This window comes from Engystomops pustulosus, chromosome 2, assembly GCF_040894005.1.
Source record: "Engystomops pustulosus chromosome 2, aEngPut4.maternal, whole genome shotgun sequence".
Lineage (NCBI taxonomy): Eukaryota > Metazoa > Chordata > Amphibia > Anura > Leptodactylidae > Engystomops > Engystomops pustulosus.
Genome location: NC_092412.1, coordinates 197,869,119 through 197,893,352, shown reverse-complemented (window position 1 = coordinate 197,893,352; position 24,234 = coordinate 197,869,119). Strand labels below are relative to the sequence as shown.

The following is a 24,234-nucleotide window of genomic DNA, read 5'->3' as shown; positions in this document are numbered from 1 at the left end:
CAGAACTGAAAATCAACAATTAAATTGGCATTTCTATACCTACGAGAAACTAGTTTTAGCCATTCTCAGTTACATAGACTACGAAATCTATTAAAATAAATGTCAAAACATAATGTTTCCATTGGCTCCCGATTCATAAGTTTTATGTCGAAACTGAAACTGGGAATCTTGGAGACTGAGGTAGCCATAAGTAGAAAGCCGAGAAAGAAACGGTTGGCAAAAGCGGCAAATTTCAACATTCAGGATTATACTTTCAGGGATCATTTCTACAGTTGTTTGAGAGATGAATGTGCTTGAAAGTGTCCAAACCCACCTTCCACGATGATGAGTTTTTGGGCTTTCTTCTGAGCATGAAGGCAGTTGGCAGCTCTGTTTTAGGCAGTGGTTGCCTGCTTTTGATGACTGTGCTCTTCTTTTTCCAAAAGAAGCAGCGGAGGAAAGCTTATTCAGAGTGGACATTTCTATGTGAAAAGCAGTTTAAAGCACAAAAAAATAGCTATTGGTACTTTAGACTTTATGCACCCAGAAGCTTTCTTGGTCTGTCTAACAGTAACAACCTAAAATGTGTTTTTCATGTAAAAACTTTTGATCCATTCTTAGTGTACATAACAGAAGCATGTTTGAAATCAGAACTGAAAATAGACAATTAAATTGGCATTTCTATACCTACGAGAAACTAGTTTTAGCCATTCTCAGTTACATAGACTACGAAATCTATTAAAATAAAGGTCAAAACATAATGTTTCCATTGGCTCCCGATTCATAAGTTTTATGTCGAAACTGAAACTGGGAATCTTGGAGACTGAGGTAGCCATAAGTAGAAAGCCGAGAAAGAAACGGTTGGCAAAAGCGGCAAATTTCAACATTCAGGATTATACTTTCAGGGATCATTTCTACAGTTGTTTGAGAGATGAATGTGCTTGAAAGTGTCCAAACCCACCTTCCACGATGATGAGTTTTTGGGCTTTCTTCTGAGCATGAAGGCAGTTGGCAGCTCTGTTTTAGGCAGTGGTTGCCTGCTTTTGATGACTGTGCTCTTCTTTTTCCAAAAGAAGCAGCGGAGGAAAGCTTATTCAGAGTGGACATTTCTATGTGAAAAGCAGTTTAAAGCACAAAAAAATAGCTATTGGTACTTTAGACTTTATGCACCCAGAAGCTTTCTTGGTCTGTCTAACAGTAAAAACCTAAAATGTGTTTTTCATGTAAAAACTTTTGATCCATTCTTAGTGTACATAACAGAAGCATGTTTGAAATCAGAACTGAAAATCAACAATTAAATTGGCATTTCTATACCTACGAGAAACTAGTTTTAGCCATTCTCAGTTACATAGACTACGAAATCTATTAAAATAAAGGTCAAAACATAATGTTTCCATTGGCTCCCGATTCATAAGTTTTATGTCGAAACTGAAACTGGGAATCTTGGAGACTGAGGTAGCCATAAGTAGAAAGCCGAGAAAGAAACGGTTGGCAAAAGCGGCAAATTTCAACATTCAGGATTATACTTTCAGGGATCATTTCTACAGTTGTTTGAGAGATGAATGTGCTTGAAAGTGTCCAAACCCACCTTCCACGATGATGAGTTTTTGGGCTTTCTTCTGAGCATGAAGGCAGTTGGCAGTTCTGTTTTAGGCAGTGGTTGCCTGCTTTTGATGACTGTGCTCTTCTTTTTCCAAAAGAAGCAGCGGAGGAAAGCTTATTCAGAGTGGACATTTCTATGTGAAAAGCAGTTTAAAGCACAAAAAAATAGCTATTGGTACTTTAGACTTTATGCACCCAGAAGCTTTCTTGGTCTGTCTAACAGTAACAACCTAAAATGTGTTTTTCATGTAAAAACTTTTGATCCATTCTTAGTGTACATAACAGAAGCATGTTTGAAATCAGAACTGAAAATCAACAATTAAATTGGCATTTCTATACCTACGAGAAACTAGTTTTAGCCATTCTCAGTTACATAGACTACGAAATCTATTAAAATAAATGTCAAAACATAATGTTTCCATTGGCTCCCGATTCATACGTTTTATGTCGAAACTGGGAATCTTGGAGACTGAGGTAGCCATAAGTTGAAAGCCGAGAAAGAAACGGTTGGCAAAAGCGGCAAATTTCAACATTCAGGATTATACTTTCAGGGATCATTTCTACAGTTGTTTGAGAGATGAATGTGCTTGAAAGTGTCCAAACCCACCTTCCACGATGATGAGTTTTTGGGCTTTCTTCTGAGCATGAAGGCAGTTGGCAGCTCTGTTTTAGGCAGTGGTTGCCTGCTTTTGATGACTGTGCTCTTCTTTTTCCAAAAGAAGCAGCGGAGGAATGCTTATTCAGAGTGGACATTTCTATGTGAAAAGCAGTTTAAAGCACAATAAAGTAGCTATTGGTACTTTAGACTTTATGCACCCAGAAGCTTTCTTGGTCTGTCTAACAGTAACAACCTAAAATGTGTTTTTCATGTAAAAACTTTTGATCCATTCTTAGTGTACATAACAGAAGCATGTTTGAAATCAGAACTGAAAATCAACAATTAAATTGGCATTTCTATACCTACGAGAAACTAGTTTTAGCCATTCTCAGTTACATAGACTACGAAATCTATTAAAATAAATGTCAAAACATAATGTTTCCATTGGCTCCCGATTCATAAGTTTTATGTCGAAACTGAAACTGGGAATCTTGGAGACTGAGGTAGCCATAAGTAGAAAGCCGAGAAAGAAACGGTTGGCAAAAGCGGCAAATTTCAACATTCAGGATTATACTTTCAGGGATCATTTCTACAGTTGTTTGAGAGATGAATGTGCTTGAAAGTGTCCAAACCCACCTTCCACGATGATGAGTTTTTGGGCTTTCTTCTGAGCATGAAGGCAGTTAGCAGCTCTGTTTTAGGCAGTGGTTGCCTGCTTTTGATGACTGTGCTCTTCTTTTTCCAAAATAAGCAGTGGAGGAAAGCTTATTCAGAGTGGACATTTCTATGTGAAAAGCAGTTTAAAGCACAAAAAAGTAGCTATTGGTACTTTAGACTTTATGCACCCAGAAGCTTTCTTGGTCTGTCTAACAGTAACAACCTAAAATGTGTTTTTCATGTAAAAACTTTTGATCCATTCTTAGTGTACATAGCAGAAGCATGTTTGAAATCAGAACTGAAAATCAACAATTAAATTGGCATTTCTATACCTCCGAGAAACGAGTTTTAGCCATTCTCAGTTACATAGACTACGAAATCTATTAAAATAAATGTCAAAACAAAATGTTTCCATTGGCTCCCGATTCATACGTTTTATGTCGAAACTGGGAATCTTGGAGACTGAGGTAGCCATAAGTTGAAAGCCGAGAAAGAAACGGTTGGCAAAAGCGGCAAATTTCAACATTCAGGATTATACTTTCAGGGATCATTTCTACAGTTGTTTGAGAGATGAATGTGCTTGAAAGTGTCCAAACCCACCTTCCACGATGATAAGTTTTTGGGCTTTCGTCTGAGCATGAAGGCAGTTGGCAGCTCTGTTTTAGGCAGTGGTTGCCTGCTTTTGATGACTGTGCTCTTCTTTTTCCAAAAGAAGCAGTGGAGGAAAGCTTATTCAGAGTGGACATTTCTATGTGAAAAGCAGTTTAAAGCACAAAAAAGTAGCTATTGGTACTTTAGACTTTATGCACCCAGAAGCTTTCTTGGTCTGTCTAACAGTAACAACCTAAAATGTGTTTTTCATGTAAAAACTTTTGATCCATTCTTAGTGTACATAACAGAAGCATGTTTGAAATCAGAACTGAAAATCAACAATTAAATTGGCATTTCTATACCTCCGAGAAACTAGTTTTAGCCATTCTCAGTTACATAGACTACGAAATCTATTAAAATAAATGTCAAAACATAATGTTTCCATTGGCTCCCGATTCATACGTTTTATGTCGAAAATGGGAATCTTGGAGACTGAGGTAGCCATAAGTAGAAAGCCGAGAAAGAAACGGTTGGCAAAAGCGGCAAATTTCAACATTCAGGATTATACTTTCAGGGATCATTTCTACAGTTGTTTGAGAGATGAATGTGCTTGAAAGTGTCCAAACCCACCTTCCACGATGATAAGTTTTTGGGCTTTCGTCTGAGCATGAAGGCAGTTGGCAGCTCTGTTTTAGGCAGTGGTTGCCTGCTTTTGATGACTGTGCTCTTCTTTTTCCAAAAGAAGCAGCGGAGGAAAGCTTATTCAGAGTGGACATTTCTATGTGAAAAGCAGTTTAAAGCACAAAAAAATAGCTATTGGTACTTTAGACTTTATGCACCCAGAAGCTTTCTTGGTCTGTCTAACAGTAACAACCTAAAATGTGTTTTTCATGTAAAAACTTTTGATCCATTCTTAGTGTACATAACAGAAGCATGTTTGAAATCAGAACTGAAAATCAACAATTAAATTGGCATTTCTATACCTACGAGAAACTAGTTTTAGCCATTCTCAGTTACATAGACTACGAAATCTATTAAAATAAAGGTCAAAACATAATGTTTCCATTGGCTCCCGATTCATAAGTTTTATGTCGAAACTGAAACTGGGAATCTTGGAGACTGAGGTAGCCATAAGTAGAAAGCCGAGAAAGAAACGGTTGGCAAAAGCGGCAAATTTCAACATTCAGGATTATACTTTCAGGGATCATTTCTACAGTTGTTTGAGAGATGAATGTGCTTGAAAGTGTCCAAACCCACCTTCCACGATGATGAGTTTTTGGGCTTTCTTCTGAGCATGAAGGCAGTTGGCAGTTCTGTTTTAGGCAGTGGTTGCCTGCTTTTGATGACTGTGCTCTTCTTTTTCCAAAAGAAGCAGCGGAGGAAAGCTTATTCAGAGTGGACATTTCTATGTGAAAAGCAGTTTAAAGCACAAAAAAATAGCTATTGGTACTTTAGACTTTATGCACCCAGAAGCTTTCTTGGTCTGTCTAACAGTAACAACCTAAAATGTGTTTTTCATGTAAAAACTTTTGATCCATTCTTAGTGTACATAACAGAAGCATGTTTGAAATCAGAACTGAAAATCAACAATTAAATTGGCATTTCTATACCTACGAGAAACTAGTTTTAGCCATTCTCAGTTACATAGACTACGAAATCTATTAAAATAAATGTCAAAACATAATGTTTCCATTGGCTCCCGATTCATACGTTTTATGTCGAAACTGGGAATCTTGGAGACTGAGGTAGCCATAAGTTGAAAGCCGAGAAAGAAACGGTTGGCAAAAGCGGCAAATTTCAACATTCAGGATTATACTTTCAGGGATCATTTCTACAGTTGTTTGAGAGATGAATGTGCTTGAAAGTGTCCAAACCCACCTTCCACGATGATGAGTTTTTGGGCTTTCTTCTGAGCATGAAGGCAGTTGGCAGCTCTGTTTTAGGCAGTGGTTGCCTGCTTTTGATGACTGTGCTCTTCTTTTTCCAAAAGAAGCAGCGGAGGAATGCTTATTCAGAGTGGACATTTCTATGTGAAAAGCAGTTTAAAGCACAATAAAGTAGCTATTGGTACTTTAGACTTTATGCACCCAGAAGCTTTCTTGGTCTGTCTAACAGTAACAACCTAAAATGTGTTTTTCATGTAAAAACTTTTGATCCATTCTTAGTGTACATAACAGAAGCATGTTTGAAATCAGAACTGAAAATCAACAATTAAATTGGCATTTCTATACCTACGAGAAACTAGTTTTAGCCATTCTCAGTTACATAGACTACGAAATCTATTAAAATAAATGTCAAAACATAATGTTTCCATTGGCTCCCGATTCATAAGTTTTATGTCGAAACTGAAACTGGGAATCTTGGAGACTGAGGTAGCCATAAGTAGAAAGCCGAGAAAGAAACGGTTGGCAAAAGCGGCAAATTTCAACATTCAGGATTATACTTTCAGGGATCATTTCTACAGTTGTTTGAGAGATGAATGTGCTTGAAAGTGTCCAAACCCACCTTCCACGATGATGAGTTTTTGGGCTTTCTTCTGAGCATGAAGGCAGTTGGCAGTTCTGTTTTAGGCAGTGGTTGCCTGCTTTTGATGACTGTGCTCTTCTTTTTCCAAAAGAAGCAGCGGAGGAAAGCTTATTCAGAGTGGACATTTCTATGTGAAAAGCAGTTTAAAGCACAAAAAAATAGCTATTGGTACTTTAGACTTTATGCACCCAGAAGCTTTCTTGGTCTGTCTAACAGTAACAACCTAAAATGTGTTTTTCATGTAAAAACTTTTGATCCATTCTTAGTGTACATAACAGAAGCATGTTTGAAATCAGAACTGAAAATCAACAATTAAATTGGCATTTCTATACCTCAGAGAAACTAGTTTTAGCCATTCTCAGTTACATAGACTACGAAATCTATTAAAATAAATGTCAAAACATAATGTTTCCATTGGCTCCCGATTCATACGTTTTATGTCGAAACTGGGAATCTTGGAGACTGAGGTAGCCATAAGTTGAAAGCCGAGAAAGAAACGGTTGGCAAAAGCGGCAAATTTCAACATTCAGGATTATACTTTCAGGGATCATTTCTACAGTTGTTTGAGAGATGAATGTGCTTGAAAGTGTCCAAACCCACCTTCCACGATGATGAGTTTTTGGGCTTTCTTCTGAGCATGAAGGCAGTTAGCAGCTCTGTTTTAGGCAGTGGTTGCCTGCTTTTGATGACTGTGCTCTTCTTTTTCCAAAATAAGCAGTGGAGGAAAGCTTATTCAGAGTGGACATTTCTATGTGAAAAGCAGTTTAAAGCACAAAAAAGTAGCTATTGGTACTTTAGACTTTATGCACCCAGAAGCTTTCTTGGTCTGTCTAACAGTAACAACCTAAAATGTGTTTTTCATGTAAAAACTTTTGATCCATTCTTAGTGTACATAGCAGAAGCATGTTTGAAATCAGAACTGAAAATCAACAATTAAATTGGCATTTCTATACCTCCGAGAAACGAGTTTTAGCCATTCTCAGTTACATAGACTACGAAATCTATTAAAATAAATGTCAAAACAAAATGTTTCCATTGGCTCCCGATTCATACGTTTTATGTCGAAACTGGGAATCTTGGAGACTGAGGTAGCCATAAGTTGAAAGCCGACAAAAGAAACGGTTGGCAAAAGCGGCAAATTTCAACATTCAGGATTATACTTTCAGGGATCATTTCTACAGTTGTTTGAGAGATGAATGTGCTTGAAAGTGTCCAAACCCACCTTCCACGATGATGAGTTTTTGGGCTTTCTTCTGAGCATGAAGGCAGTTGGCAGCTCTGTTTTAGGCAGTGGTTGCCTGCTTTTGATGACTGTGCTCTTCTTTTTCCAAAAGAAGCAGCGGAGGAAAGCTTATTCAGAGTGGACATTTCTATGTGAAAAGCAGTTTAAAGCACAAAAAAATAGCTATTGGTACTTTAGACTTTATGCACCCAGAAGCTTTCTTGGTCTGTCTAACAGTAACAACCTAAAATGTGTTTTTCATGTAAAAACTTTTGATCCATTCTTAGTGTACATAACAGAAGCATGTTTGAAATCAGAACTGAAAATCAACAATTAAATTGGCATTTCTATACCTCAGAGAAACTAGTTTTAGCCATTCTCAGTTACATAGACTACGAAATCTATTAAAATAAATGTCAAAACATAATGTTTCCATTGGCTCCCGATTCATACGTTTTATGTCGAAACTGGGAATCTTGGAGACTGAGGTAGCCATAAGTTGAAAGCCGAGAAAGAAACGGTTGGCAAAAGCGGCAAATTTCAACATTCAGGATTATACTTTCAGGGATCATTTCTACAGTTGTTTGAGAGATGAATGTGCTTGAAAGTGTCCAAACCCACCTTCCACGATGATAAGTTTTTGGGCTTTCGTCTGAGCATGAAGGCAGTTGGCAGCTCTGTTTTAGGCAGTGGTTGCCTGCTTTTGATGACTGTGCTCTTCTTTTTCCAAAAGAAGCAGTGGAGGAAAGCTTATTCAGAGTGGACATTTCTATGTGAAAAGCAGTTTAAAGCACAAAAAAGTAGCTATTGGTACTTTAGACTTTATGCACCCAGAAGCTTTCTTGGTCTGTCTAACAGTAACAACCTAAAATGTGTTTTTCATGTAAAAACTTTTGATCCATTCTTAGTGTACATAACAGAAGCATGTTTGAAATCAGAACTGAAAATCAACAATTAAATTGGCATTTCTATACCTCCGAGAAACTAGTTTTAGCCATTCTCAGTTACATAGACTACGAAATCTATTAAAATAAATGTCAAAACATAATGTTTCCATTGGCTCCCGATTCATACGTTTTATGTCGAAAATGGGAATCTTGGAGACTGAGGTAGCCATAAGTTGAAAGCCGAGAAAGAAACGGTTGGCAAAAGCGGCAAATTTCAACATTCAGGATTATACTTTCAGGGATCATTTCTACAGTTGTTTGAGAGATGAATGTGCTTGAAAGTGTCCAAACCCACCTTCCACGATGATAAGTTTTTGGGCTTTCGTCTGAGCATGAAGGCAGTTGGCAGCTCTGTTTTAGGCAGTGGTTGCCTGCTTTTGATGACTGTGCTCTTCTTTTTCCAAAAGAAGCAGCGGAGGAATGCTTATTCAGAGTGGACATTTCTATGTGAAAAGCAGTTTAAAGCACAAAAAAGTAGCTATTGGTACTTTAGACTTTATGCACCCAGAAGCTTTCTTGGTCTGTCTAACAGTAACAACCTAAAATGTGTTTTTCATGTAAAAACTTTTGATCCATTCTTAGTGTACATAACAGAAGCATGTTTGAAATCAGAACTGAAAATCAACAATTAAATCGGCATTTCTATACCTCCGAGAAACTAGTTTTAGCCATTCTCAGTTACATAGACTACGAAATCTATTAAAATAAATGTCAAAACATAATGTTTCCATTGGCTCCCGATTCATAAGTTTTATGTCGAAACTGAAACTGGGAATCTTGGAGACTGAGGTAGCCATAAGTAGAAAGCCGAGAAAGAAACGGTTGGCAAAAGCGGCAAATTTCAACATTCAGGATTATACTTTCAGGGATCATTTCTACAGTTGTTTGAGAGATGAATGTGCTTGAAAGTGTCCAAACCCACCTTCCACGATGATAAGTTTTTGGGCTTTCGTCTGAGCATGAAGGCAGTTGGCAGCTCTGTTTTAGGCAGTGGTTGCCTGCTTTTGATGACTGTGCTCTTCTTTTTCCAAAAGAAGCAGCGGAGGAAAGCTTATTCAGAGTGGACATTTCTATGTGAAAAGCAGTTTAAAGCACAAAAAAATAGCTATTGGTACTTTAGACTTTATGCACCCAGAAGCTTTCTTGGTCTGTCTAACAGTAACAACCTAAAATGTGTTTTTCATGTAAAAACTTTTGATCCATTCTTAGTGTACATAACAGAAGCATGTTTGAAATCAGAACTGAAAATCAACAATTAAATTGGCATTTCTATACCTACGAGAAACTAGTTTTAGCCATTCTCAGTTACATAGACTACGAAATCTATTAAAATAAAGGTCAAAACATAATGTTTCCATTGGCTCCCGATTCATAAGTTTTATGTCGAAACTGAAACTGGGAATCTTGGAGACTGAGGTAGCCATAAGTAGAAAGCCGAGAAAGAAACGGTTGGCAAAAGCGGCAAATTTCAACATTCAGGATTATACTTTCAGGGATCATTTCTACAGTTGTTTGAGAGATGAATGTGCTTGAAAGTGTCCAAACCCACCTTCCACGATGATGAGTTTTTGGGCTTTCTTCTGAGCATGAAGGCAGTTGGCAGTTCTGTTTTAGGCAGTGGTTGCCTGCTTTTGATGACTGTGCTCTTCTTTTTCCAAAAGAAGCAGCGGAGGAAAGCTTATTCAGAGTGGACATTTCTATGTGAAAAGCAGTTTAAAGCACAAAAAAATAGCTATTGGTACTTTAGACTTTATGCACCCAGAAGCTTTCTTGGTCTGTCTAACAGTAACAACCTAAAATGTGTTTTTCATGTAAAAACTTTTGATCCATTCTTAGTGTACATAACAGAAGCATGTTTGAAATCAGAACTGAAAATCAACAATTAAATTGGCATTTCTATACCTACGAGAAACTAGTTTTAGCCATTCTCAGTTACATAGACTACGAAATCTATTAAAATAAATGTCAAAACATAATGTTTCCATTGGCTCCCGATTCATACGTTTTATGTCGAAACTGGGAATCTTGGAGACTGAGGTAGCCATAAGTAGAAAGCCGAGAAAGAAACGGTTGGCAAAAGCGGCAAATTTCAACATTCAGGATTATACTTTCAGGGATCATTTCTACAGTTGTTTGAGAGATGAATGTGCTTGAAAGTGTCCAAACCCACCTTCCACGATGATGAGTTTTTGGGCTTTCTTCTGAGCATGAAGGCAGTTGGCAGCTCTGTTTTAGGCAGTGGTTGCCTGCTTTTGATGACTGTGCTCTTCTTTTTCCAAAAGAAGCAGCGGAGGAAAGCTTATTCAGAGTGGACATTTCTATGTGAAAAGCAGTTTAAAGCACAAAAAAATAGCTATTGGTACTTTAGACTTTATGCACCCAGAAGCTTTCTTGGTCTGTCTAACAGTAACAACCTAAAATGTGTTTTTCATGTAAAAACTTTTGATCCATTCTTAGTGTACATAACAGAAGCATGTTTGAAATCAGAACTGAAAATCAACAATTAAATTGGCATTTCTATACCTACGAGAAACTAGTTTTAGCCATTCTCAGTTACATAGACTACGAAATCTATTAAAATAAAGGTCAAAACATAATGTTTCCATTGGCTCCCGATTCATAAGTTTTATGTCGAAACTGAAACTGGGAATCTTGGAGACTGAGGTAGCCATAAGTAGAAAGCCGAGAAAGAAACGGTTGGCAAAAGCGGCAAATTTCAACATTCAGGATTATACTTTCAGGGATCATTTCTACAGTTGTTTGAGAGATGAATGTGCTTGAAAGTGTCCAAACCCACCTTCCACGATGATGAGTTTTTGGGCTTTCTTCTGAGCATGAAGGCAGTTGGCAGCTCTGTTTTAGGCAGTGGTTGCCTGCTTTTGATGACTGTGCTCTTCTTTTTCCAAAAGAAGCAGCGGAGGAAAGCTTATTCAGAGTGGACATTTCTATGTGAAAAGCAGTTTAAAGCACAAAAAAATAGCTATTGGTACTTTAGACTTTATGCACCCAGAAGCTTTCTTGGTCTGTCTAACAGTAAAAACCTAAAATGTGTTTTTCATGTAAAAACTTTTGATCCATTCTTAGTGTACATAACAGAAGCATGTTTGAAATCAGAACTGAAAATCAACAATTAAATTGGCATTTCTATACCTACGAGAAACTAGTTTTAGCCATTCTCAGTTACATAGACTACGAAATCTATTAAAATAAAGGTCAAAACATAATGTTTCCATTGGCTCCCGATTCATAAGTTTTATGTCGAAACTGAAACTGGGAATCTTGGAGACTGAGGTAGCCATAAGTAGAAAGCCGAGAAAGAAACGGTTGGCAAAAGCGGCAAATTTCAACATTCAGGATTATACTTTCAGGGATCATTTCTACAGTTGTTTGAGAGATGAATGTGCTTGAAAGTGTCCAAACCCACCTTCCACGATGATGAGTTTTTGGGCTTTCTTCTGAGCATGAAGGCAGTTGGCAGTTCTGTTTTAGGCAGTGGTTGCCTGCTTTTGATGACTGTGCTCTTCTTTTTCCAAAAGAAGCAGCGGAGGAAAGCTTATTCAGAGTGGACATTTCTATGTGAAAAGCAGTTTAAAGCACAAAAAAATAGCTATTGGTACTTTAGACTTTATGCACCCAGAAGCTTTCTTGGTCTGTCTAACAGTAACAACCTAAAATGTGTTTTTCATGTAAAAACTTTTGATCCATTCTTAGTGTACATAACAGAAGCATGTTTGAAATCAGAACTGAAAATCAACAATTAAATTGGCATTTCTATACCTACGAGAAACTAGTTTTAGCCATTCTCAGTTACATAGACTACGAAATCTATTAAAATAAATGTCAAAACATAATGTTTCCATTGGCTCCCGATTCATACGTTTTATGTCGAAACTGGGAATCTTGGAGACTGAGGTAGCCATAAGTTGAAAGCCGAGAAAGAAACGGTTGGCAAAAGCGGCAAATTTCAACATTCAGGATTATACTTTCAGGGATCATTTCTACAGTTGTTTGAGAGATGAATGTGCTTGAAAGTGTCCAAACCCACCTTCCACGATGATGAGTTTTTGGGCTTTCTTCTGAGCATGAAGGCAGTTGGCAGCTCTGTTTTAGGCAGTGGTTGCCTGCTTTTGATGACTGTGCTCTTCTTTTTCCAAAAGAAGCAGCGGAGGAATGCTTATTCAGAGTGGACATTTCTATGTGAAAAGCAGTTTAAAGCACAATAAAGTAGCTATTGGTACTTTAGACTTTATGCACCCAGAAGCTTTCTTGGTCTGTCTAACAGTAACAACCTAAAATGTGTTTTTCATGTAAAAACTTTTGATCCATTCTTAGTGTACATAACAGAAGCATGTTTGAAATCAGAACTGAAAATCAACAATTAAATTGGCATTTCTATACCTCAGAGAAACTAGTTTTAGCCATTCTCAGTTACATAGACTACGAAATCTATTAAAATAAATGTCAAAACATAATGTTTCCATTGGCTCCCGATTCATACGTTTTATGTCGAAACTGGGAATCTTGGAGACTGAGGTAGCCATAAGTTGAAAGCCGAGAAAGAAACGGTTGGCAAAAGCGGCAAATTTCAACATTCAGGATTATACTTTCAGGGATCATTTCTACAGTTGTTTGAGAGATGAATGTGCTTGAAAGTGTCCAAACCCACCTTCCACGATGATGAGTTTTTGGGCTTTCTTCTGAGCATGAAGGCAGTTGGCAGCTCTGTTTTAGGCAGTGGTTGCCTGCTTTTGATGACTGTGCTCTTCTTTTTCCAAAAGAAGCAGCGGAGGAAAGCTTATTCAGAGTGGACATTTCTATGTGAAAAGCAGTTTAAAGCACAAAAAAATAGCTATTGGTACTTTAGACTTTATGCACCCAGAAGCTTTCTTGGTCTGTCTAACAGTAACAACCTAAAATGTGTTTTTCATGTAAAAACTTTTGATCCATTCTTAGTGTACATAACAGAAGCATGTTTGAAATCAGAACTGAAAATCAACAATTAAATTGGCATTTCTATACCTACGAGAAACTAGTTTTAGCCATTCTCAGTTACATAGACTACGAAATCTATTAAAATAAAGGTCAAAACATAATGTTTCCATTGGCTCCCGATTCATAAGTTTTATGTCGAAACTGAAACTGGGAATCTTGGAGACTGAGGTAGCCATAAGTAGAAAGCCGAGAAAGAAACGGTTGGCAAAAGCGGCAAATTTCAACATTCAGGATTATACTTACAGGGATCATTTCTACAGTTGTTTGAGAGATGAATGTGCTTGAAAGTGTCCAAACCCACCTTCCACGATGATGAGTTTTTGGGCTTTCTTCTGAGCATGAAGGCAGTTGGCAGTTCTGTTTTAGGCAGTGGTTGCCTGCTTTTGATGACTGTGCTCTTCTTTTTCCAAAAGAAGCAGCGGAGGAAAGCTTATTCAGAGTGGACATTTCTATGTGAAAAGCAGTTTAAAGCACAAAAAAATAGCTATTGGTACTTTAGACTTTATGCACCCAGAAGCTTTCTTGGTCTGTCTAACAGTAACAACCTAAAATGTGTTTTTCATGTAAAAACTTTTGATCCATTCTTAGTGTACATAACAGAAGCATGTTTGAAATCAGAACTGAAAATCAACAATTAAATTGGCATTTCTATACCTCAGAGAAACTAGTTTTAGCCATTCTCAGTTACATAGACTACGAAATCTATTAAAATAAATGTCAAAACATAATGTTTCCATTGGCTCCCGATTCATACGTTTTATGTCGAAACTGGGAATCTTGGAGACTGAGGTAGCCATAAGTTGAAAGCCGAGAAAGAAACGGTTGGCAAAAGCGGCAAATTTCAACATTCAGGATTATACTTTCAGGGATCATTTCTACAGTTGTTTGAGAGATGAATGTGCTTGAAAGTGTCCAAACCCACCTTCCACGATGATGAGTTTTTGGGCTTTCTTCTGAGCATGAAGGCAGTTGGCAGCTCTGTTTTAGGCAGTGGTTGCCTGCTTTTGATGACTGTGCTCTTCTTTTTCCAAAAGAAGCAGTGGAGGAAAGCTTATTCAGAGTGGACATTTCTATGTGAAAAGCAGTTTAAAGCACAAAAAAGTAGCTATTGGTACTTTAGACTTTATGCACCCAGAAGCTTTCTTGGTCTGTCTAACAGTAACAACCTAAAATGTGTTTTTCATGTAAAAACTTTTGATCCATTCTTAGTGTACATAACAGAAGCATGTTTGAAATCAGAACTGAAAATCAACAATTAAATTGGCATTTCTATACCTACGAGAAACTAGTTTTAGCCATTCTCAGTTACATAGACTACGAAATCTATTAAAATAAATGTCAAAACATAATGTTTCCATTGGCTCCCGATTCATACGTTTTATGTCGAAACTGGGAATCTTGGAGACTGAGGTTGCCATAAGTTGAAAGCCGAGAAAGAAACGGTTGGCAAAAGCGGCAAATTTCAACATTCAGGATTATACTTTCAGGGATCATTTCTACAGTTGTTTGAGAGATGAATGTGCTTGAAAGTGTCCAAACCCACCTTCCACGATGATGAGTTTTTGGGCTTTCTTCTGAGCATGAAGGCAGTTGGCAGCTCTGTTTTAGGCAGTGGTTGCCTGCTTTTGATGACTGTGCTCTTCTTTTTCCAAAAGAAGCAGCGGAGGAAAGCTTATTCAGAGTGGACATTTCTATGTGAAAAGCAGTTTAAAGCACAAAAAAATAGCTATTGGTACTTTAGACTTTATGCACCCAGAAGCTTTCTTGGTCTGTCTAACAGTAACAACCTAAAATGTGTTTTTCATGTAAAAACTTTTGATCCATTCTTAGTGTACATAACAGAAGCATGTTTGAAATCAGAACTGAAAATCAACAATTAAATTGGCATTTCTATACCTCCGAGAAACGAGTTTTAGCCATTCTCAGTTTCATAGACTACGAAATCTATTAAAATAAATGTCAAAACATAATGTTTCCATTGGCTCCCGATTCATACGTTTTATGTCGAAACTGGGAATCTTGGAGACTGAGGTAGCCATAAGTAGAAAGCCGAGAAAGAAACGGTTGGCAAAAGCGGCAAATTTCAACATTCAGGATTATACTTTCAGGGATCATTTCTACAGTTGTTTGAGAGATGAATGTGCTTGAAAGTGTCCAAACCCACCTTCCACGATGATAAGTTTTTGGGCTTTCGTCTGAGCATGAAGGCAGTTGGCAGCTCTGTTTTAGGCAGTGGTTGCCTGCTTTTGATGACTGTGCTCTTCTTTTTCCAAAAGAAGCAGCGGTGGAAAGCTTATTCAGAGTGGACATTTCTATGTGAAAAGCAGTTTAAAGCACAAAAAAGTAGCTATTGGTACTTTAGACTTTATGCACCCAGAAGCTTTCTTGGTCTGTCTAACAGTAACAACCTAAAATGTGTTTTTCATGTAAAAACTTTTGATCCATTCTTAGTGTACATAACAGAAGCATGTTTGAAATCAGAACTGAAAATCAACAATTAAATTGGCATTTCTATACCTCCGAGAAACGAATTTTAGCCATTCTCAGTTACATAGACTACGAAATCTATTAAAATAAGTGTCAAAACATAATGTTTCCATTGGCTCCCGATTCATAAGTTTTATGTCGAAACTGAAACTGGGAATCTTGGAGACTGAGGTAGCCATAAGTTGAAAGCCGAGAAAGAAACGGTTGGCAAAAGCGGCAAATTTCAACATTCAGGATTATACTTTCAGGGATCATTTCTACAGTTGTTTGAGAGATGAATGTGCTTGAAAGTGTCCAAACCCACCTTCCACGATGATGAGTTTTTGGGCTTTCTTCTGAGCATGAAGGCAGTTGGCAGCTCTGTTTTAGGCAGTGGTTGCCTGCTTTTGATGACTGTGCTCTTCTTTTTCCAAAATAAGCAGTGGAGGAAAGCTTATTCAGAGTGGACATTTCTATGTGAAAAGCAGTTTAAAGCACAAAAAAGTAGCTATTGGTACTTTAGACTTTATGCACCCAGAAGCTTTCTTGGTCTGTCTAACAGTAACAACCTAAAATGTGTTTTTCATGTAAAAACTTTTGATCCATTCTTAGTGTACATAGCAGAAGCATGTTTGAAATCAGAACTGAAAATCAACAATTAAATTGGCATTTCTATACCTCCGAGAAACTAGTTTTAGCCATTCTCAGTTACATAGACTACGAAATCTATTAAAATAAATGTCAAAACAAAATGTTTCCATTGGCTCCCGATTCATACGTTTTATGTCGAAACTGGGAATCTTGGAGACTGAGGTAGCCATAAGTTGAAAGCCGAGAAAGAAACGGTTGGCAAAAGCGGCAAATTTCAACATTCAGGATTATACTTTCAGGGATCATTTCTACAGTTGTTTGAGAGATGAATGTGCTTGAAAGTGTCCAAACCCACCTTCCACGATGATGAGTTTTTGGGCTTTCTTCTGAGCATGAAGGCAGTTGGCAGCTCTGTTTTAGGCAGTGGTTGCCTGCTTTTGATGACTGTGCTCTTCTTTTTCCAAAAGAAGCAGCGGAGGAAAGCTTATTCAGAGTGGACATTTCTATGTGAAAAGCAGTTTAAAGCACAAAAAAATAGCTATTGGTACTTTAGACTTTATGCACCCAGAAGCTTTCTTGGTCTGTCTAACAGTAACAACCTAAAATGTGTTTTTCATGTAAAAACTTTTGATCCATTCTTAGTGTACATAACAGAAGCATGTTTGAAATCAGAACTGAAAATCAACAATTAAATTGGCATTTCTATACCTCCGAGAAACGAATTTTAGCCATTCTCAGTTACATAGACTACGAAATCTATTAAAATAAGTGTCAAAACATAATGTTTCCATTGGCTCCCGATTCATAAGTTTTATGTCGAAACTGAAACTGGGAATCTTGGAGACTGAGGTAGCCATAAGTTGAAAGCCGAGAAAGAAACGGTTGGCAAAAGCGGCAAATTTCAACATTCAGGATTATACTTTCAGGGATCATTTCTACAGTTGTTTGAGAGATGAATGTGCTTGAAAGTGTCCAAACCCACCTTCCACGATGATGAGTTTTTGGGCTTTCTTCTGAGCATGAAGGCAGTTGGCAGCTCTGTTTTAGGCAGTGGTTGCCTGCTTTTGATGACTGTGCTCTTCTTTTTCCAAAAGAAGCAGCGGAGGAAAGCTTATTCAGAGTGGACATTTCTATGTGAAAAGCAGTTTAAAGCACAAAAAAATAGCTATTGGTACTTTAGACTTTATGCACCCAGAAGCTTTCTTGGTCTGTCTAACAGTAACAACCTAAAATGTGTTTTTCATGTAAAAACTTTTGATCCATTCTTAGTGTACATAACAGAAGCATGTTTGAAATCAGAACTGAAAATCAACAATTAAATTGGCATTTCTATACCTACGAGAAACTAGTTTTAGCCATTCTCAGTTACATAGACTACGAAATCTATTAAAATAAATGTCAAAACATAATGTTTCCATTGGCTCCCGATTCATAAGTTTTATGTCGAAACTTAAACTGGGAATCTTGGAGACTAAGGTAGCCATAAGTTGAAAGCCGAGAAAGAAACGGTTGGCAAAAGCGGCAAATTTCAACATTCAGGATTATACTTTCAGGGATCATTTCTACAGTTGTTTGAGAGATGAATGTGCTTGAAAGTGTCCAAACCCACCTTCCACGATGATGAGTCTTTGGGCTTTCGTCTGAGCATGAAGGCAGTTGGCAGCTCTGTTTTAGGCAGTGGTTGCCTGCTTTTGATGACTGTGCTCTTCTTTTTCCAAAAGAAGCAGCGGAGGAAAGCTTATTCAGAGTGGACATTTCTATGTGAAAAGCAGTTTAAAGCACAAGAAAATAGTTATTGGTACTTTAGACTTTATGCACCCAGAAGCTTTCTTGGTCTGTCTAACAGTAACAACCTAAAATGTGTTTTTCATGTAAAAACTTTTGATCCATTCTTAGTGTACATAACAGAAGCATGTTTGAAATCAGAACTGAAAATCAACAATTAAATTGGCATTTCTATACCTCCGAGAAACTAGTTTTAGCCATTCTCAGTTACATAGACTACGAAATCTATTAAAATAAATGTCAAAACATAATGTTTCCATTGGCTCCCGATTCATACGTTTTATGTCGAAACTGGGAATCTTGGAGACTGAGGTAGCCATAAGTTGAAAGCCGAGAAAGAAACGGTTGGAAAAAGCGGCAAATTTCAACATTCAGGATTATACTTTCAGGGATCATTTCTACAGTTGTTTGAGAGATGAATGTGCTTGAAAGTGTCCAAACCCACCTTCCACGATGATGAGTTTTTGGGCTTTTGTCTGAGCAAGAAGGCAGTTGGCAGCTCTGTTTTAGGCAGTGGTTGCCTGCTTTTGATGACTGTGCTCTTCTTTTTCCAAAAGAAGCAGCGGAGGAATGCTTATTCAGAGTGGACATTTCTATGTGAAAAGCAGTTTAAAGCATAAAAAAGTAGCTATTGGTACTTTAGACTTTATGCACCCAGAAGCTTTCTTGGTCTGTCTAGCAGTAACAACCTAAAATGTGTTTTTCATGTAAAAACTTTTGATCCATTCTTAGTGTACATAACAGAAGCAAGTTTGAAATCAGAACTGAAAATCAACAATTAAATTGGCATTTCTATACCTTCGAAAAACTAGTTTTAGCCATTCTCAGTTACATAGACTACGAAATCTATTAAAATAAATGTCAAAACATAATGTTTCCATTGGCTCCCGATTCATAAGTTTTATGTCGAAACTGAAACTGGGAATCTTGGAGACTGAGGTAGCCATAAGTTGAAAGCCGAGAAAGAAACGGTTGGCAAAAGCGGCAAATTTCAACATTCAGGATTATACTTTCAGGGATCATTTCTACAGTTGTTTGAGAGATGAATGTGCTTGAAAGTGTCCAAACCCACCTTCCACGATGATGAGTTTTTGGGCTTTCTTCTGAGCATGAAGGCAGTTGGCAGCTCTGTTTTAGGCAGTGGTTGCCTGCTTTTGATGACTGTGCTCTTCTTTTTCCAAAAGAAGCAGCGGAGGAAAGCTTATTCAGAGTGGACATTTCTATGTGAAAAGCAGTTTTAAGCACAAAAAAATTGTTATTGGTACTTTAGACTTTATGCACCCAGAAGCTTTCTTGGTCTGTCTAACAGTAACAACCTAAAATGTGTTTTTCATGTAAAAACTTTTGATCCATTCTTAGTGTACATAACAGAAGCATGTTTGAAATCAGAACTGAAAATCAACAATTAAATTGGCATTTCTATACCTCCGAGAAACGAGTTTTAGCCATTCTCAGTTTCATAGACTACGAAATCTATTAAAATAAATGTCAAAACATAATGTTTCCATTGGCTCCCGATTCATACGTTTTATGTCGAAACTAGGAATCTTGGAGACTGAGGTAGCCATAAGTTGAAAGCCGAGAAAGAAACGGTTGGCAAAAGCGGCAAATTTCAACATTCAGGATTATACTTTCAGGGATCATTTCTACAGTTGTTTGAGAGCTGAATGTGCTTGAAAGTGTCCAAACCCACCTTCCACGATGATGAGTTTTTGAGCTTTCTTCTGAGCATGAAGGCAGTTGGCAGCTCTGTTTTAGGCAGTGGTTGCCTGCTTTTGATGACTGTGCTCTTCTTTTTCCAAAAGAAGCAGCGGAGGAAAGCTTATTCAGAGTGGACATTTCTATGTGAAAAGCAGTTTAAAGCACAAAAAAGTAGCTATTGGTACTTTAGACTTTATGCACCCAGAAGCTTTCTTGGTCTGTCTAACAGTTACAACCTAAAATGTGTTTTTCATGTAAAAACTTTTGATCCATTCTTAGTGTACATAACAGAAGCATGTTTGAAATCAGAACTGAAAATCAACAATTAAATTGGCATTTCTATACCTCCGAGAAACTAGTTTTAGCCATTCTCAGTTACATAGACTACGAAATCTATTAAAATAAATGTCAAAACATAATGTTTCCATTGGCTCCCGATTCATACGTTTTATGTCGAAACTGTGAATCTTGGAGACTGAGGTAGCCATAAGTTGAAAGCCGAGAAAGAAACGGTTGGCAAAAGCGGCAAATTTCAACATTCAGGATTATACTTTCAGGGATCATTTCTACAGTTGTTTGAGAGATGAATGTGCTTGAAAGTGTCCAAACCCACCTTCCACGATGATGAGTTTTTGGGCTTTCGTCTGAGCATGAAGGCAGTTGGCAGCTCTGTTTTAGGCAGTGGTTGCCTGCTTTTGATGACTGTGCTCTTCTTTTTCCAAAAGAAGCAGCGGAGGAAAGCTTATTCAGAGTGGACATTTCTATGTGAAAAGCAGTTTAAAGCACAAAAAAGTAGCTATTGGTACTTTAGACTTTATGCACCCAGAAGCTTTCTTGGTCTGTCTAACAGTAACAACCTAAAATGTGTTTTTCATGTAAAAACTTTTGATCCATTCTTAGTGTACATAACAGAAGCATGTTTGAAATCAGAACTGAAAATCAACAATTAAATTGGCATTTCTATACCTCCGAGAAACTAGTTTTAGCCATTCTCAGTTACATAGACTACGAAATCTATTAAAATAAATGTCAAAACATAATGTTTCCATTGGCTCCCGATTCATACGTTTTATGTCGAAACTGGGAATCTTGGAGACTGAGGTAGCCATAAGTTGAAAGCCGAGAAAGAAACGGTTGGCAAAAGCGGCAAATTTCAACATTCAGGATTATACTTTCAGGGATCATTTCTACAGTTGTTTGAGAGATGAATGTGCTTGAAAGTGTCCAAACCCACCTTCCACGATGATAAGTTTTTGGGCTTTCGTCTGAGCATGAAGGCAGTTGGCAGCTCTGTTTTAGGCAGTGGTTGCCTGCTTTTGATGACTGTGCTCTTCTTTTTCCAAAAGAAGCAGCGGAGGAATGCTTATTCAGAGTGGACATTTCTATGTGAAAAGCAGTTTAAAGCACAAAAAAGTAGCTATTGGTACTTTAGACTTTATGCACCCAGAAGCTTTCTTGGTCTGTCTAACAGTAACAACCTAAAATGTGTTTTTCATGTAAAAACTTTTGATCCATTCTTAGTGTACATAACAGAAGCATGTTTGAAATCAGAACTGAAAATCAACAATTAAATTGGCATTTCTATACCTCCGAGAAACGAGTTTTAGCCATTCTCAGTTTCATAGACTACGAAATCTATTAAAATAAATGTCAAAACATAATGTTTCCATTGGCTCCCGATTCATAAGTTTTATGTCGAAACTGAAACTGGGAATCTTGGAGACTGAGGTAGCCATAAGTAGAAAGCCGAGAAAGAAACGGTTGGCAAAAGCGGCAAATTTCAACATTCAGGATTATACTTTCAGGGATCATTTCTACAGTTGTTTGAGAGATGAATGTGCTTGAAAGTGTCCAAACCCACCTTCCACGATGATGAGTTTTTGGGCTTTCTTCTGAGCATGAAGGCAGTTGGCAGCTCTGTTTTAGGCAGTGGTTGCCTGCTTTTGATGACTGTGCTCTTCTTTTTCCAAAAGAAGCAGCGGAGGAAAGCTTATTCAGAGTGGACATTTCTATGTGAAAAGCAGTTTAAAGCACAAAAAAATAGCTATTGGTACTTTAGACTTTATGCACCCAGAAGCTTTCTTGGTCTGTCTAACAGTAACAACCTAAAATGTGTTTTTCATGTAAAAACTTTTGATCCATTCTTAGTGTACATAACAGAAGCATGTTTGAAATCAGAACTGAAAATCAACAATTAATTTGGCATTTCTATACCTACGAGAAACTAGTTTTAGCCATTCTCAGTTACATAGACTACGAAATCTATTAAAATAAAGGTCAAAACATAATGTTTCCATTGGCTCCCGATTCATAAGTTTTATGTCGAAACTGAAACTGGGAATCTTGGAGACTGAGGTAGCCATAAGTAGAAAGCCGAGAAAGAAACGGTTGGCAAAAGCGGCAAATTTCAACATTCAGGATTATACTTTCAGGGATCATTTCTACAGTTGTTTGAGAGATGAATGTGCTTGAAAGTGTCCAAACCCACCTTCCACGATGATGAGTTTTTGGGCTTTCTTCTGAGCATGAAGGCAGTTGGCAGTTCTGTTTTAGGCAGTGGTTGCCTGCTTTTGATGACTGTGCTCTTCTTTTTCCAAAAGAAGCAGCGGAGGAAAGCTTATTCAGAGTGGACATTTCTATGTGAAAAGCAGTTTAAAGCACAAAAAAATAGCTATTGGTGCTTTAGACTTTATGCACCCAGAAGCTTTCTTGGTCTGTCTAACAGTAACAACCTAAAATGTGTTTTTCATGTAAAAACTTTTGATCCATTCTTAGTGTACATAACAGAAGCATGTTTGAAATCAGAACTGAAAATCAACAATTAAATTGGCATTTCTATACCTCCGAGAAACGAGTTTTAGCCATTCTCAGTTTCATAGACTACGAAATCTATTAAAATAAATGTCAAAACATAATGTTTCCATTGGCTCCCGATTCATAAGTTTTATGTCGAAACTTAAACTGGGAATCTTGGAGACTGAGGTAGCCATAAGTTGAAAGCCGAGAAAGAAACGGTTGGCAAAAGCGGCAAATTTCAACATTCAGGATTATACTTTCAGGGATCATTTCTACAGTTGTTTGAGAGATGAATGTGCTTGAAAGTGTCCAAACCCACCTTCCACGATGATGAGTTTTTGGGCTTTCTTCTGAGCATGAAGGCAGTTGGCAGCTCTGTTTTAGGCAGTGGTTGCCTGCTTTTGATGACTGTGCTCTTCTTTTTCCAAAAGAAGCAGCGGAGGAAAGCTTATTCAGAGTGGACATTTCTATGTGAAAAGCAGTTTAAAGCACAAAAAAATAGCTATTGGTACTTTAGACTTTATGCACCCAGAAGCTTTCTTGGTCTGTCTAACAGTAACAACCTAAAATGTGTTTTTCATGTAAAAACTTTTGATCCATTCTTAGTGTACATAACAGAAGCATGTTTGAAATCAGAACTGAAAATCAACAATTAAATTGGCATTTCTATACCTACGAGAAACTAGTTTTAGCCATTCTCAGTTACATAGACTACAAAATCTATTAAAATAAATGTCAAAACAAAATGTTTCCATTGGCTCCCGATTCATACGTTTTATGTCGAAACTGGGAATCTTGGAGACTGAGGTAGCCATAAGTTGAAAGCCGAGAAAGAAACGGTTGGCAAAAGCGGCAAATTTCAACATTCAGGATTATACTTTCAGGGATCATTTCTACAGTTGTTTGAGAGATGAATGTGCTTGAAAGTGTCCAAACCCACCTTCCACGATGATAAGTTTTTGGGCTTTCGTCTGAGCATGAAGGCAGTTGGCAGCTCTGTTTTAGGCAGTGGTTGCCTGCTTTTGATGACTGTGCTCTTCTTTTTCCAAAAGAAGCAGCGGAGGAATGCTTATTCAGAGTGGACATTTCTATGTGAAAAGCAGTTTAAAGCACAAAAAAGTAGCTATTGGTACTTTAGACTTTATGCACCCAGAAGCTTTCTTGGTCTGTCTAACAGTAACAACCTAAAATGTGTTTTTCATGTAAAAACTTTTGATCCATTCTTAGTGTACATAACAGAAGCATGTTTGAAATCAGAACTGAAAATCAACAATTAAATTGGCATTTCTATACCTCCGAGAAACTAGTTTTAGCCATTCTCAGTTACATAGACTACGAAATCTATTAAAATAAATGTCAAAACAAAATGTTTCCATTGGCTCCCGATTCATACGTTTTATGTCGAAACTGGGAATCTTGGAGACTGAGGTAGCCATAAGTAGAAAGCCGAGAAAGAAACGGTTGGCAAAAGCGGCAAATATCAACATTCAGGATTATACTTTCAGGGATCATTTCTACAGTTGTTTGAGAGATGAATGTGCTTGAAAGTGTCCAAACCCACCTTCCACGATGATGAGTTTTTGGGCTTTCTTCTGAGCATGAAGGCAGTTGGCAGTTCTGTTTTAGGCAGTGGTTGCCTGCTTTTGATGACTGTGCTCTTCTTTTTCCAAAAGAAGCAGCGGAGGAAAGCTTATTCAGAGTGGACATTTCTATGTGAAAAGCAGTTTAAAGCACAAAAAAATAGCTATTGGTACTTTAGACTTTATGCACCCAGAAGCTTT

At 37.6% G+C, this 24,234-nt stretch overlaps 39 non-coding genes across 39 annotated transcripts; all 39 read left to right on the top strand.

Annotated features, from left to right (window-relative positions):
* The first annotated feature begins 241 nt into the window (after nucleotides 1-241).
* On the top strand, nucleotides 242-456 carry LOC140120188 (small nucleolar RNA U3). The gene has a single exon (XR_011853587.1). It is a non-coding gene; the product is annotated as a small nucleolar RNA U3 (small nucleolar RNA).
* Nucleotides 457-868: 412 nt separating this feature from the next.
* Nucleotides 869-1,083, top strand: LOC140120187 (small nucleolar RNA U3). The gene has a single exon (XR_011853586.1). It is a non-coding gene; the product is annotated as a small nucleolar RNA U3 (small nucleolar RNA).
* A 412-nt stretch (nucleotides 1,084-1,495) lies between these two features.
* On the top strand, nucleotides 1,496-1,710 carry LOC140120270 (small nucleolar RNA U3). The gene has a single exon (XR_011853658.1). It is a non-coding gene; the product is annotated as a small nucleolar RNA U3 (small nucleolar RNA).
* A 406-nt stretch (nucleotides 1,711-2,116) lies between these two features.
* LOC140120323 (small nucleolar RNA U3) lies at nucleotides 2,117-2,331 on the top strand. Its single transcript, XR_011853709.1, has one exon. It is a non-coding gene; the product is annotated as a small nucleolar RNA U3 (small nucleolar RNA).
* Nucleotides 2,332-2,743: 412 nt separating this feature from the next.
* LOC140120332 (small nucleolar RNA U3) lies at nucleotides 2,744-2,958 on the top strand. Its single transcript, XR_011853717.1, has one exon. It is a non-coding gene; the product is annotated as a small nucleolar RNA U3 (small nucleolar RNA).
* Nucleotides 2,959-3,364: 406 nt separating this feature from the next.
* On the top strand, nucleotides 3,365-3,579 carry LOC140120013 (small nucleolar RNA U3). The gene has a single exon (XR_011853445.1). It is a non-coding gene; the product is annotated as a small nucleolar RNA U3 (small nucleolar RNA).
* Nucleotides 3,580-3,985: 406 nt separating this feature from the next.
* LOC140120015 (small nucleolar RNA U3) lies at nucleotides 3,986-4,200 on the top strand. Its single transcript, XR_011853447.1, has one exon. It is a non-coding gene; the product is annotated as a small nucleolar RNA U3 (small nucleolar RNA).
* A 412-nt stretch (nucleotides 4,201-4,612) lies between these two features.
* Nucleotides 4,613-4,827, top strand: LOC140120269 (small nucleolar RNA U3). Its single transcript, XR_011853657.1, has one exon. It is a non-coding gene; the product is annotated as a small nucleolar RNA U3 (small nucleolar RNA).
* Nucleotides 4,828-5,233: 406 nt separating this feature from the next.
* LOC140120322 (small nucleolar RNA U3) lies at nucleotides 5,234-5,448 on the top strand. The gene has a single exon (XR_011853708.1). It is a non-coding gene; the product is annotated as a small nucleolar RNA U3 (small nucleolar RNA).
* Nucleotides 5,449-5,860: 412 nt separating this feature from the next.
* On the top strand, nucleotides 5,861-6,075 carry LOC140120268 (small nucleolar RNA U3). The gene has a single exon (XR_011853656.1). It is a non-coding gene; the product is annotated as a small nucleolar RNA U3 (small nucleolar RNA).
* Nucleotides 6,076-6,481: 406 nt separating this feature from the next.
* Nucleotides 6,482-6,696, top strand: LOC140120331 (small nucleolar RNA U3). Its single transcript, XR_011853716.1, has one exon. It is a non-coding gene; the product is annotated as a small nucleolar RNA U3 (small nucleolar RNA).
* Nucleotides 6,697-7,103: 407 nt separating this feature from the next.
* On the top strand, nucleotides 7,104-7,318 carry LOC140120186 (small nucleolar RNA U3). Its single transcript, XR_011853585.1, has one exon. It is a non-coding gene; the product is annotated as a small nucleolar RNA U3 (small nucleolar RNA).
* A 406-nt stretch (nucleotides 7,319-7,724) lies between these two features.
* Nucleotides 7,725-7,939, top strand: LOC140120012 (small nucleolar RNA U3). Its single transcript, XR_011853444.1, has one exon. It is a non-coding gene; the product is annotated as a small nucleolar RNA U3 (small nucleolar RNA).
* Nucleotides 7,940-8,345: 406 nt separating this feature from the next.
* On the top strand, nucleotides 8,346-8,560 carry LOC140120035 (small nucleolar RNA U3). The gene has a single exon (XR_011853465.1). It is a non-coding gene; the product is annotated as a small nucleolar RNA U3 (small nucleolar RNA).
* Nucleotides 8,561-8,972: 412 nt separating this feature from the next.
* On the top strand, nucleotides 8,973-9,187 carry LOC140120014 (small nucleolar RNA U3). Its single transcript, XR_011853446.1, has one exon. It is a non-coding gene; the product is annotated as a small nucleolar RNA U3 (small nucleolar RNA).
* Nucleotides 9,188-9,599: 412 nt separating this feature from the next.
* Nucleotides 9,600-9,814, top strand: LOC140120267 (small nucleolar RNA U3). The gene has a single exon (XR_011853655.1). It is a non-coding gene; the product is annotated as a small nucleolar RNA U3 (small nucleolar RNA).
* Nucleotides 9,815-10,220: 406 nt separating this feature from the next.
* On the top strand, nucleotides 10,221-10,435 carry LOC140120185 (small nucleolar RNA U3). Its single transcript, XR_011853584.1, has one exon. It is a non-coding gene; the product is annotated as a small nucleolar RNA U3 (small nucleolar RNA).
* Nucleotides 10,436-10,847: 412 nt separating this feature from the next.
* Nucleotides 10,848-11,062, top strand: LOC140120183 (small nucleolar RNA U3). Its single transcript, XR_011853583.1, has one exon. It is a non-coding gene; the product is annotated as a small nucleolar RNA U3 (small nucleolar RNA).
* A 412-nt stretch (nucleotides 11,063-11,474) lies between these two features.
* LOC140120266 (small nucleolar RNA U3) lies at nucleotides 11,475-11,689 on the top strand. Its single transcript, XR_011853654.1, has one exon. It is a non-coding gene; the product is annotated as a small nucleolar RNA U3 (small nucleolar RNA).
* Nucleotides 11,690-12,095: 406 nt separating this feature from the next.
* On the top strand, nucleotides 12,096-12,310 carry LOC140120321 (small nucleolar RNA U3). The gene has a single exon (XR_011853707.1). It is a non-coding gene; the product is annotated as a small nucleolar RNA U3 (small nucleolar RNA).
* Nucleotides 12,311-12,716: 406 nt separating this feature from the next.
* Nucleotides 12,717-12,931, top strand: LOC140120182 (small nucleolar RNA U3). The gene has a single exon (XR_011853582.1). It is a non-coding gene; the product is annotated as a small nucleolar RNA U3 (small nucleolar RNA).
* Nucleotides 12,932-13,343: 412 nt separating this feature from the next.
* On the top strand, nucleotides 13,344-13,558 carry LOC140120304 (small nucleolar RNA U3). The gene has a single exon (XR_011853690.1). It is a non-coding gene; the product is annotated as a small nucleolar RNA U3 (small nucleolar RNA).
* A 406-nt stretch (nucleotides 13,559-13,964) lies between these two features.
* Nucleotides 13,965-14,179, top strand: LOC140120161 (small nucleolar RNA U3). Its single transcript, XR_011853563.1, has one exon. It is a non-coding gene; the product is annotated as a small nucleolar RNA U3 (small nucleolar RNA).
* Nucleotides 14,180-14,585: 406 nt separating this feature from the next.
* LOC140120181 (small nucleolar RNA U3) lies at nucleotides 14,586-14,800 on the top strand. The gene has a single exon (XR_011853581.1). It is a non-coding gene; the product is annotated as a small nucleolar RNA U3 (small nucleolar RNA).
* A 406-nt stretch (nucleotides 14,801-15,206) lies between these two features.
* LOC140120041 (small nucleolar RNA U3) lies at nucleotides 15,207-15,421 on the top strand. Its single transcript, XR_011853471.1, has one exon. It is a non-coding gene; the product is annotated as a small nucleolar RNA U3 (small nucleolar RNA).
* Nucleotides 15,422-15,833: 412 nt separating this feature from the next.
* Nucleotides 15,834-16,048, top strand: LOC140120358 (small nucleolar RNA U3). The gene has a single exon (XR_011853743.1). It is a non-coding gene; the product is annotated as a small nucleolar RNA U3 (small nucleolar RNA).
* A 406-nt stretch (nucleotides 16,049-16,454) lies between these two features.
* On the top strand, nucleotides 16,455-16,669 carry LOC140120180 (small nucleolar RNA U3). Its single transcript, XR_011853580.1, has one exon. It is a non-coding gene; the product is annotated as a small nucleolar RNA U3 (small nucleolar RNA).
* Nucleotides 16,670-17,081: 412 nt separating this feature from the next.
* Nucleotides 17,082-17,296, top strand: LOC140120179 (small nucleolar RNA U3). Its single transcript, XR_011853579.1, has one exon. It is a non-coding gene; the product is annotated as a small nucleolar RNA U3 (small nucleolar RNA).
* Nucleotides 17,297-17,708: 412 nt separating this feature from the next.
* LOC140120370 (small nucleolar RNA U3) lies at nucleotides 17,709-17,923 on the top strand. Its single transcript, XR_011853755.1, has one exon. It is a non-coding gene; the product is annotated as a small nucleolar RNA U3 (small nucleolar RNA).
* A 406-nt stretch (nucleotides 17,924-18,329) lies between these two features.
* LOC140120051 (small nucleolar RNA U3) lies at nucleotides 18,330-18,544 on the top strand. The gene has a single exon (XR_011853481.1). It is a non-coding gene; the product is annotated as a small nucleolar RNA U3 (small nucleolar RNA).
* A 412-nt stretch (nucleotides 18,545-18,956) lies between these two features.
* LOC140120178 (small nucleolar RNA U3) lies at nucleotides 18,957-19,171 on the top strand. The gene has a single exon (XR_011853578.1). It is a non-coding gene; the product is annotated as a small nucleolar RNA U3 (small nucleolar RNA).
* Nucleotides 19,172-19,577: 406 nt separating this feature from the next.
* Nucleotides 19,578-19,792, top strand: LOC140120151 (small nucleolar RNA U3). Its single transcript, XR_011853555.1, has one exon. It is a non-coding gene; the product is annotated as a small nucleolar RNA U3 (small nucleolar RNA).
* Nucleotides 19,793-20,198: 406 nt separating this feature from the next.
* On the top strand, nucleotides 20,199-20,413 carry LOC140120337 (small nucleolar RNA U3). Its single transcript, XR_011853722.1, has one exon. It is a non-coding gene; the product is annotated as a small nucleolar RNA U3 (small nucleolar RNA).
* A 406-nt stretch (nucleotides 20,414-20,819) lies between these two features.
* Nucleotides 20,820-21,034, top strand: LOC140120034 (small nucleolar RNA U3). The gene has a single exon (XR_011853464.1). It is a non-coding gene; the product is annotated as a small nucleolar RNA U3 (small nucleolar RNA).
* A 412-nt stretch (nucleotides 21,035-21,446) lies between these two features.
* LOC140120176 (small nucleolar RNA U3) lies at nucleotides 21,447-21,661 on the top strand. The gene has a single exon (XR_011853577.1). It is a non-coding gene; the product is annotated as a small nucleolar RNA U3 (small nucleolar RNA).
* A 412-nt stretch (nucleotides 21,662-22,073) lies between these two features.
* On the top strand, nucleotides 22,074-22,288 carry LOC140120265 (small nucleolar RNA U3). Its single transcript, XR_011853653.1, has one exon. It is a non-coding gene; the product is annotated as a small nucleolar RNA U3 (small nucleolar RNA).
* Nucleotides 22,289-22,700: 412 nt separating this feature from the next.
* Nucleotides 22,701-22,915, top strand: LOC140120175 (small nucleolar RNA U3). The gene has a single exon (XR_011853576.1). It is a non-coding gene; the product is annotated as a small nucleolar RNA U3 (small nucleolar RNA).
* A 406-nt stretch (nucleotides 22,916-23,321) lies between these two features.
* Nucleotides 23,322-23,536, top strand: LOC140120033 (small nucleolar RNA U3). Its single transcript, XR_011853463.1, has one exon. It is a non-coding gene; the product is annotated as a small nucleolar RNA U3 (small nucleolar RNA).
* Nucleotides 23,537-23,942: 406 nt separating this feature from the next.
* Nucleotides 23,943-24,157, top strand: LOC140120263 (small nucleolar RNA U3). Its single transcript, XR_011853652.1, has one exon. It is a non-coding gene; the product is annotated as a small nucleolar RNA U3 (small nucleolar RNA).
* The last annotated feature ends 77 nt before the right edge of the window (nucleotides 24,158-24,234 follow it).